This window comes from Mauremys reevesii, linkage group 9 (genome assembly GCF_016161935.1).
Source record: "Mauremys reevesii isolate NIE-2019 linkage group 9, ASM1616193v1, whole genome shotgun sequence".
NCBI classification, from domain to species: Eukaryota; Metazoa; Chordata; order Testudines; family Geoemydidae; genus Mauremys; species Mauremys reevesii.
The window spans coordinates 45,515,540-45,525,310 of NC_052631.1; positions in this window are offsets into that span (position 1 = coordinate 45,515,540).

The following is a 9,771-nucleotide window of genomic DNA, read 5'->3' on the forward strand; positions in this document are numbered from 1 at the left end:
TGCTGATTTACACCAGTTGGAGATCCAGCCCACTTATATTAGCAAGTTCAATCAGAGGTAGATATTTTTCTAGTAAGACCTTTCATAAAAAGCACTGGAGTAAGAATGCTCTTATCTGCAAATATTCTCTTTAGAAACCCAATGTGATTATATGCTACTCTGCTTTTCGGAAAGTACAAATAGCTGAATCAAAAGAGAAATGAAAGCAAAGTTATTTCTGAAAGGAACAGTAATGTTCTCAGAGAACAGTGTGCCCAGAGCAGACTGCAGCAGGACTGTGTTATTAAGCTCTCTAATAATCCATGTCTCATTGTTAAGAACATTGGAAACACTCTCCTGCACATGAGACTTTCAACAGAGGGAGTCAGAGCTATGCAGAGAAGTCTTTTTGCTGGTGGTGGCTGTGGTCTGGGCGTTATGTAAAAACTTGCGGGGGACGGGGAAGATATGGATGAGGGATAAATATGCTGTACATTACATACAGATCTGCCCAATAAACAAGTTACAGAAAGACAAGTCTCATACAGTCACAAGACCTTATTACCTACTAGGGCCATGTTGGAAAGGATTAGCACTTGGCATGGTCAGGTAATCCATGATACATTTAGGACTCTCCTCTAACTCCCCCTCACAATTCCCTTATGCAGGGTTACGAAAGGAAACCTGAAAAGGTGAAAGAGCAAATAGAGGTGGGGGGGGAAGGAGAGGGGGATTATTTTGGGCGCGATTTTCTAAAGAAGCCTAAAGAAGTTTGGTGCCCAAGTCTCATGAAAATTTAATAAGATTTAGACACCTAACTTACTTTTGCTCCTATAAAAGATGCAGCCATAATCCTCTTCTACTCTTTCCCTGTCCCATTTACCTCTCTCATCTTTGAATTCAAGCAGGAGACTGGAGGAGTCTCCCAAACAAAATGTATTGCAGCTATTCTACCAAGACCCCAATCCTGCAAGGCACATAAGCACTGGGTTAACTTTGAGCATGTGCTTTCTTCCCACGGAAGCAGGGGCGGCTCTAGGCACCAGCGGGCCAAGCGCCCGCTTGGGGCGGCATCCTGGGGAGGGCGTCATTTGGCTCCGGTGGAGCTCCCGCCGGCATGCCGGCGGCAGGTCCACCGGAGCCCGGGACGAGCGGACCTGCCGCAGTCATGCCTGCGGCGGGTCCCGTCTTCCCGCGGCTCCGGTTGAGCTCCCGCAGGCATGACTGCGGCAGGTCCGCTCGTCCCGGGCTCCGGTGGACCTGCCGCAGGCATGCCGGCGGGAGCTCAACCGGAGCCCAATACCGCCCTCCCCAGGATGCCGGAGCCGCGGGAAGAGGGGACCCGCCGCGGGACTGGGGAAGGGCGGCGCAGCGCTCCGCGCTGCTTGGGGCAGCCTACTTTGTAGAGCCGCCCCTGCACGGAAGTCAATGGAACTTATGGACAAGCTTAAGTGCTTTGCTGGTTTAGGACTAAGCGAAGTGGAAACTTTGGATGCCAAATGTGAACATTCTGTTGCAGATATTAGATTAGAAGCTACATGTTCCTGTCTGCACTTCATTCCTTAATAGCAGCTGGGTAAGCATCCATTTTTATTAAGCAAGGGAGACATTTTCAAAGGCACAAAGGGGACTTAGAACATAAGAACGGCTGTACCGGGTCAGACCAAAGGTCTATCTAGCTCAGTATCTGTCTACCGACAGTGGCCAATGCCAGGTGCCCCAGAGGGAGTGAACCTAACAGGCAATGATCAAGTGATCTCTCTCCTGCCATCCATCTCCATCCTCTGATGAACAGAGGCTAGGGATACCATGCTTCACCCATCCTGGCTAATAGCCATTTATGGACTTAGCCACCATGAATTTATCCAGTTCCCTTTGAAACATTGTTATAGTCCTAGCCTTCACAACCTCCTCAGGTAAGGAGTTCCATAAGTTGACTGTGCGCTGCGTGAAGAAGAACTTCCTTTTATTTGTTTTAAACCTGCTGCCTATTAATTTCATTTGGTGACCCCTAGTTCTTGTATTATGGGAATAAGTAAATAACTTTTCCTTATCCACTTTCTCCACATCACTCATGACTTTATATACCTCTATCATATCCCCCCTTAGTCTCCTCTTTTCCAAGCTGAAGAGTCCTAGCCTCTTTAATCTTTCCTCGTATGGGACCTCTCCAAACCCCTAATCATTTCTTTGCCCTTTTCTGAACCTTTTCTAGTGCTAGAATATCTTTTTTGAGGTGAGGAGACCACACCTGTACACAATATTTGAGATGTGGGTGTACCATGGATTAATATAAGGGCAATAATATATTCTCAGTCTTATTCTCTATCCCCTTTTTAATGATTCCTAACATCCTGTTTGCTTTTTTGACCACCTCTGCACACTGCGTGGACATCTTCAGAGAACTATCCACGATGACTCCAAGATCTTTTTCCTGACACGTTGTAGCTAAATTAGCCCCCATCATATTGTATGTATAGTTGGGGTTATTTTTTCCAATGTGCATTACTTTACATTTATCCACATTAAATTTCATTTGCCATTTTGTTGCCCAATCACTTAGTTTTGTGAGATCTTTTTGAAGTTCTTCACAATCTGCTTTGGGCTTAACTATCTTGAGTAGTTTAGTATCATCTGCAAACTTTGCCACCTCACTGTTTACTCTTTTCTCCAGATCATTTATGAATAAGTTGAATAGGATTGGTCCTAGAACTGTCCCTTCGGGAACACCACTAGTTACCCCTCTCCATTCTGAGAATTTACCATTAATTCCTACCCTTTTCCCTGTCTTTTAACCAGTTCTCAGTCCATGAAAGGACCTTCCCTTTTATCCCATGACAGCTTAATTTACGTAAGAGCCTTTGGTGAGGGACCTTGTCAAAGGCTTTCTGGAAATCTAAGTACACTATGTCCACCGGATCCCCCTTGTCCACATGTTTGTTGACCCCTTCAAAGAACTCTAATAGATTAGTAAGACACAATTTCCCTTTACAGAAACCATGTTGACTATTGCTCAAGAGTTTATGTTTTTCTGTGTCTGACAATTTTATTTTTAACTATTGTTTCGACTAATTTGCCCGGTACCGACGTTAGACTTACCGGTCTGTAATTGCCGGGATCACCCCTAGAGCCCTTTTTAAATATTGGCGTTACATTAGCTAATTTCCAGTCATTGGGTACCGAAGCCGATTTAAAGGACAGGTTGCAAACCTTAGTTAATAGTTCCGCAACTTCACATTCGAGTTCTTTCAGAACTCTTGGGTGAATGCCATCTGGTCCCGGTGACTTGTTAATGTTGAGTTTATCAATTAATTCCAAAACCTCCTCTAGTGACACTTCAGTCTGTGACAGTTCCTCAGATTTGTCACCTACAAAAGCCGGCTCAGGTTTGGGAATCTCCCTAACATCCTCAGCCGTGAAGACTGAAGCAAAGAATCCATTTAGTTTCTCCGCAATGACTTTATCGTCTTTAAGCGCTCCTTTTGTATTTCGATCGTCAAGGGGCCCCACTGGTTGTTTAGCAGGCTTCCTGCTTCTGATGTACTTAAAAAAACATTTTGTTATTACCTTTGGAGTTTTTGGCTAGCCGTTCTTCAAACTCCTCTTTGGCTTTTCTTATTACACTCTTGCACTTAAGTTGGCAGTGTTTGTGCTCCTTTCTATTTGCCTCACTAGGATTTGACTTCCACTTTTTAAAGGAAGTCTTTTTATCTCTCACTGCTTCTTTTACACGGTTGTTAAGCCACGGTGGCTCTTTTTTAGTTCTTTTACTGTGTTTCTTAATTTGGGGTATACATTGAAGTTGGGCCTCTATTATGGTGTCTTTAAAAAGGGCCCATGCAACTTGCAGGGATTTCACTTTAGTCACTGTACCTTTTAACTTTTGTTTAACTAACCCCCTCATTTTTGTATAGTCCCCCTTTTGAAATTAAATGCCACAGTGTTGGGCTGTTGAGGTGTTCTTCCCACCACAGGGATGTTGAATGCTATTGTATTATGGTCACTATTTCCAAGCAGTCCTGCTATAGTTACCTCTTGGACCAGCTCCTGCACTCCACTCAGGATTAAATCTAGAGTTGCCTCTCCCCTTGTGGGTTCCCGTACCAGCTGCTCCATGAAGCAGTCATTTAAAGTATCGAGAAATTTTATCTCTGCATTTCATCCTGAAGTGAAATGTTCCCAGTCAATATGGGGATAATTGAAATCCCCCACTATTATTGGGTTCTTAATTTTGATAGCCTCTCTAATTTCCCTTAGCATTTCATCATCACTATTACTGTCCTGGTCAGGTGGTCGATAATAGATCTTAAGTGCCCAACTCCCATAGTCTCCTCCCAAATAACTAATAGCTCCTATTTTCAAATATATCAGGAAAACAGTGGATTTTCATAAAATCCTACACTGCTGATGAGTTTAGGAAGTATCAGATGGCAAACTGCACCCAAGTCTGTGGCCTGTCACAATAACTCCTTTTAACAGCTACATCTCTTTGAAAAAAATTCCCATTGTTCCGAACTAAGTACCCCTTTAAAACTTACGCCATTTCATCAAACCAAGCATGGTTCTAATTAATAACAGAACTGACTTAAATGTGCATGATTGGAAGCCAGAGGGGTTTTATACAGATGAGTCCTATGTAATAAGAGGTTTACAAAACCTTTAGAGTAGGATTTTCAAAGAGTCTTCGACATACAAGTCTCATTGACTTTCACTTGGACTTATGCTCCCAAGAAATTTTTGAAAATTCCACCTGCATTTATAATTTTCAGTATTCCTAAAGAACACTTTGTAGCCTAGGCCAGAACAAGGCAGCTGGGTTTAAAACCTACTAGCTTAAATATAAATACACTGGTCTGGAACCTTAGCCGGTGTAAATTGGCATAGCGCCATTGACTTTAATTGACACCAGCTAAGGATCAGGCTTTACTCATCATTGCTGTCCCAACTTCAACAAAACATAACTATTTTCCTAAAATATCTATGGTGACTCTCCTACGAGCTCCCGTATAAAGCACTTAGCTTTGCATATCACTTTGTGGTGTTCCCTAACAAAACCATACAACTGAGTTCTAAATGCACCATTTCCCCTCACCAGGATAATCTTCCTTAGGCTTTAGGCACCCTTCTGTACTCTAAGGACATTTATGCCTTTTGTTCTCCCCATTTAGTGGCTATCTAGCATTGGCCTGGCTTCTGCCCTCTCCCTTCCAGCACTGATGCTGTTGTGATACTCACATGCAGCTGGTTAAAACATTACCAGTGATGTCACAGAATTTCATAACTACTTGTGTGCTAAATTTAATGCTTGTAGAAAGTGTTGAGTTGACAAAGGGAATTAAAAAACACATTTATCAGCATTAAGGCCTAGAAGCTGTCCACTGGCCCAGAATCACCAGAGCACAGTGCCCACTAGCCAGTTCATCTCCTGCTCCAATACCAGTAGGGTTGGCAGCAGGTGATGTTGAATTTGCTACATGGGTATCCTGCCCACCAGGATTAGTCTATGCAAGCTGACAGTTTAAAGGGCTTCCTAACCCCTTTGCACCACTGTCAAGGATCTGACTGTGGAGAGGTTATAAAGTTCCTGGTAATCCACAGTTACCAGGAAGGATCAGGATGTGTTGCAGGGGGAGCTCAATAAACAGAGACAATCATGACTACATTGGAGATCTGTGTGCAGATTCCAAGGGCAGAATCAGTCCCACCATCCTTAGCGGTACATACCTGTGCACAAGATACTAAAAGGTTTTGGCTCTGTCAGAAGGATGAGTATAGAACAGATGTAGGATTGGGAAAGAAACCTGGGACTGAATCTTTCCAAGTTTCCTTTGGCTGCTATGTCATTGACACTTCACCTGCTGCTAAACCAGTGCTTGTTTTTGTCACATGTAGTCTGTAACAGTGATAGATGAGCACCTATCATGAGTGTTTTAAGCTGTTCATTATGGAAATCTGTCCTATCCTAGGCTGCACTGTGTCATTGTAATTAGATTCTTCTTCTGCTTCATCAAGCATATTAAAAACACTGGGAGTAAGTTTTTTCCATTTAATCTTCACTGAAAGTTTTATTGTGTATATAACAGTGCACTGTGCGTGTTTGTATGTATATGCAGATAGAATATATAGTTTTTCTGGCAGAAGAGGGAATGAGACAGTATAGCTGACGGCTGATATATGTTCTGTCATTTATCTTTGTGAATGAGGACAAAGCTTTTTTCTACTCATGAGTTATCAAGTCTTTCGTTAACTTACAACATGCATCTTCACCAGTAACATAGGACAGCAATCAGGTACCACACACAGATGGTGTATCTATTTCCTCTGAATGTTCTTTATGACTAATGGACTGAGATGTCAACCATGAGAGATTATAAGTAGGAATGTTTGACAACATAAGATAGTAATTACTGTTAAACATGTGGGGCCAGATTTTCAAGAGGACTCAGCACCAACACCTCCGATTATTGCCTTTGGAAAGTGTGGCCCCAAATGAGTGCAGAGCCCTTCTGAAAATGTTGGCCTTATCTAATGTTATTTGGGACAGGGAACGGAGGAGTGAATGTTAGGTGCCTAATTGCAATTTGTGCCTTTGTAGACCTTCCCCTTTATTGCTGGAACAGCACGACACACCTTTCCCTATTATTACCATTCCATGGCCTCCTCCAGTTGAAGGGCAACATTTGATTTTGATGGGACCCCCAATGCCCAATGAAGAGCATGGACATCCCTCTCAAACCAAACACCCCTTCAGGTGTCAATCAGGAAGTGTTTCTGGGGCTGAAACCTAGGTGACATCTGCTATTCTGATCAAGCCTTAAGTTTTAGTTATGTCTTTCAATTATGACTCCCAGCCACAATTTTGAAAGCCTTATTCTATAACAGTTTACAAGCAGAATATCACCATTGTCAGAATAAAGAAAAAAATTATCTGCAGGGAAATATACAGAAGAGACATTTTATATACTACTATCAATACCAATGTAGATCTAAACTGTACTCCAAGTATGACTTATTCCTAAGGATTCCTTATCACTGTCTTGTTAAAAGGTAAAGCTAAAAATGTTTTTGTTATTTACAGGCTTGCACATTTTCTATACCACTAGGATCCTTCATTCCAGAGACTGGCTGTAGTAAAAATTAGTGCCGCCTATCAAGTCAAGGTCTGTTGGAGTTACTCTTACGCACACACAAGAGGAACAAAACAGGCACCTGCCTTTCAGAGAATGGATACAGAAAGAAAGCTTCTCCCAAGAAGTCACAGCCTTTTCCAGGAAGCTATCACAGGCCTGCATCAGGGTGACGATGCAGAGAGGGGAAAAAATTGTGTTGGTAATGGTTCTGTTCTATTTAGGTTCTTACATTCAGGGTCTGACTGGTATCTGAGCACTTGTGGGTTTTTTGGTTTTGAGGGCATTTGTTGTGCCAGAAGAGGTATTTGAATCCATGCAGAGATTTGTCTGCTGGAATTAAAGTCCAATGTCTTAACCATTTGGTGTCTTAATGGACTTCAGGACACAGCCAGACTTTTAGCTGGGACACACTGGGATTTTCAATCTAATAATGGCCTTCTGAATGTTTCATGGCCAATCATTGGGGCGCAGCAGTGATTCAAAACCAAATGTGGGGGAATCCCACCAGACTTCTTTATGGCCTCTTCAGACTACAATGCAGCACAAGCTGGAACATCTACGTAACAAATGTTTTTGTTATTTACAGGCTTGCACATTTTCTATACCACTAGGATCCTTCATTCCAGAGACTGGCTGTAGTAAAAATTAGTGCCGCCTATCAAGTCAAGGTCTGTTGGAGTTACTCTTACGCACACACAAGAGGAACAAAACAGGCACCTGCCTTTCAGAGAATGGATACAGAAAGAAAGCTTCTCCCAAGAAGTCACAGCCTTTTCCAGGAAGCTATCACAGGCCTGCATCAGGGTGACGATGCAGAGAGGGGAAAAAATTGTGTTGGTAATGGTTCTGTTCTATTTAGGTTCTTACATTCAGGGTCTGACTGGTATCTGAGCACTTGTGGGTTTTTTGGTTTTGAGGGCATTTGTTGTGCCAGAAGAGGTATTTGAATCCATGCAGAGATTTGTCTGCTGGAATTAAAGTCCAATGTCTTAACCATTTGGTGTCTTAATGGACTTCAGGACACAGCCAGACTTTTAGCTGGGACACACTGGGATTTTCAATCTAATAATGGCCTTCTGAATGTTTCATGGCCAATCATTGGGGCGCAGCAGTGATTCAAAACCAAATGTGGGGGAATCCCACCAGACTTCTTTATGGCCTCTTCAGACTACAATGCAGCACAAGCTGGAACATCTACGTAAAAGGGTAAACCCCATAATTTCAGTATAGTGCACTTAATTCTACTGAAGTTGCTATTTATTAAACTTTCTCTACAAAGTTATGATGAATGGGAAGAACAGGAGATGTGGTGATGGGGAGAAAGGGAAAAGATTTAAAGGAAGTGCCAGGCAACTGAATGGCACTTTCTCTGCCTGTAACATGAAGGGTAAAATTCACTGAAGTGCAGGGGATCCACACAAGATACTACATGACACTTGAGCCCTCTGTGTGGAGCAGAAGATGTGTGTAGAAGACTGGGTGAAGGGTGAAATTCACCTCAGCACCGAGGCACCTAAGAGCACAAAAGCCTCAGGCGGAGTGTTTCTATATCCTCACATACTGTGTGTGTGAGACACCTGACTAAGAGTTGTGTGCTTGTGTATTCTGTGAGGAAAAGAAGAGGCAGTGTGGAGCAGTGGATTGAGAGCTAACGTAGAAACAGAGATGAGAGTTCTGTCCTTGACTCTGCCACTGACCTGTTGTGCAACTTTGAGCGAGTCATATTGCCTTAGTACTTCTCCCTCCCTTTGTCTCATCTACTTCTCTCATGATGGGTTTATGCAGCACCCTTACTATGCATCATATGCAAATATTATTGCAGCTGAGAATATCACTGAAATGGTCATACGGCATTCCAAAGCCCACTCTGCCCTACACTACAGCCATTAGAACATGGAGGTACACATAAGCATTTCCCAGCCGTCTTTCCCTCCTACCTGCAGTTTAGCTGAAAATTTCAGAGGAAGGGGTGTTGAATGAGCAATGAAGAACATGCTGCTGTTCACGCTGTTTCATTTCTAGATAGCCTGGGGATAGTCCTATCTTCAGCAGCCCATACATGAAACATTGGCTGCAAAAGCCAGTCCTTCAGAATTTCTATGAAGTTAGGCAGCTGCAGCAAGTAGAATTGAATCAGTGGAGGATTCAGGGTGATTTACATGGAAACATAAGTCTGCAAGGAATGGAAATTTGAGAGAAGTGACTATGGCACAATACAGCATTGACTGAATGTGACTTGTGAGAAATATGGCCTTGTGGATAAAGCACTGGACTAGGACTCAGGAGACCTGGGTTTAAGTTCCAGTTCTGTCACAGTCTTCATATATGACCTTGAGCAAGGCTCTGTGCCTCATTTCCCTGTCTATAAAATAGGTATTTCCCTTTCTCGGAGGTGTCGTAGGGATAACTCCATTGATGTTTGAGAAACACTCCATTCGTGCATGGAGAGTGCCATGAAAGAGCCTATCAGCAAAATAAATTCAACCTGGTCACTTAGTAGACAAGATCGCCAATGTAACTTTAATATAAAACATGACAACATAATCAAATGAAAATTCTAAATGGGCCTGTCACACTGCACCCCATATTCTTCACAGTGGTATTATTATGGTATGATTATGATGCATTTTGTATGAGACAGGTCATGTGAGATGTCATTGGA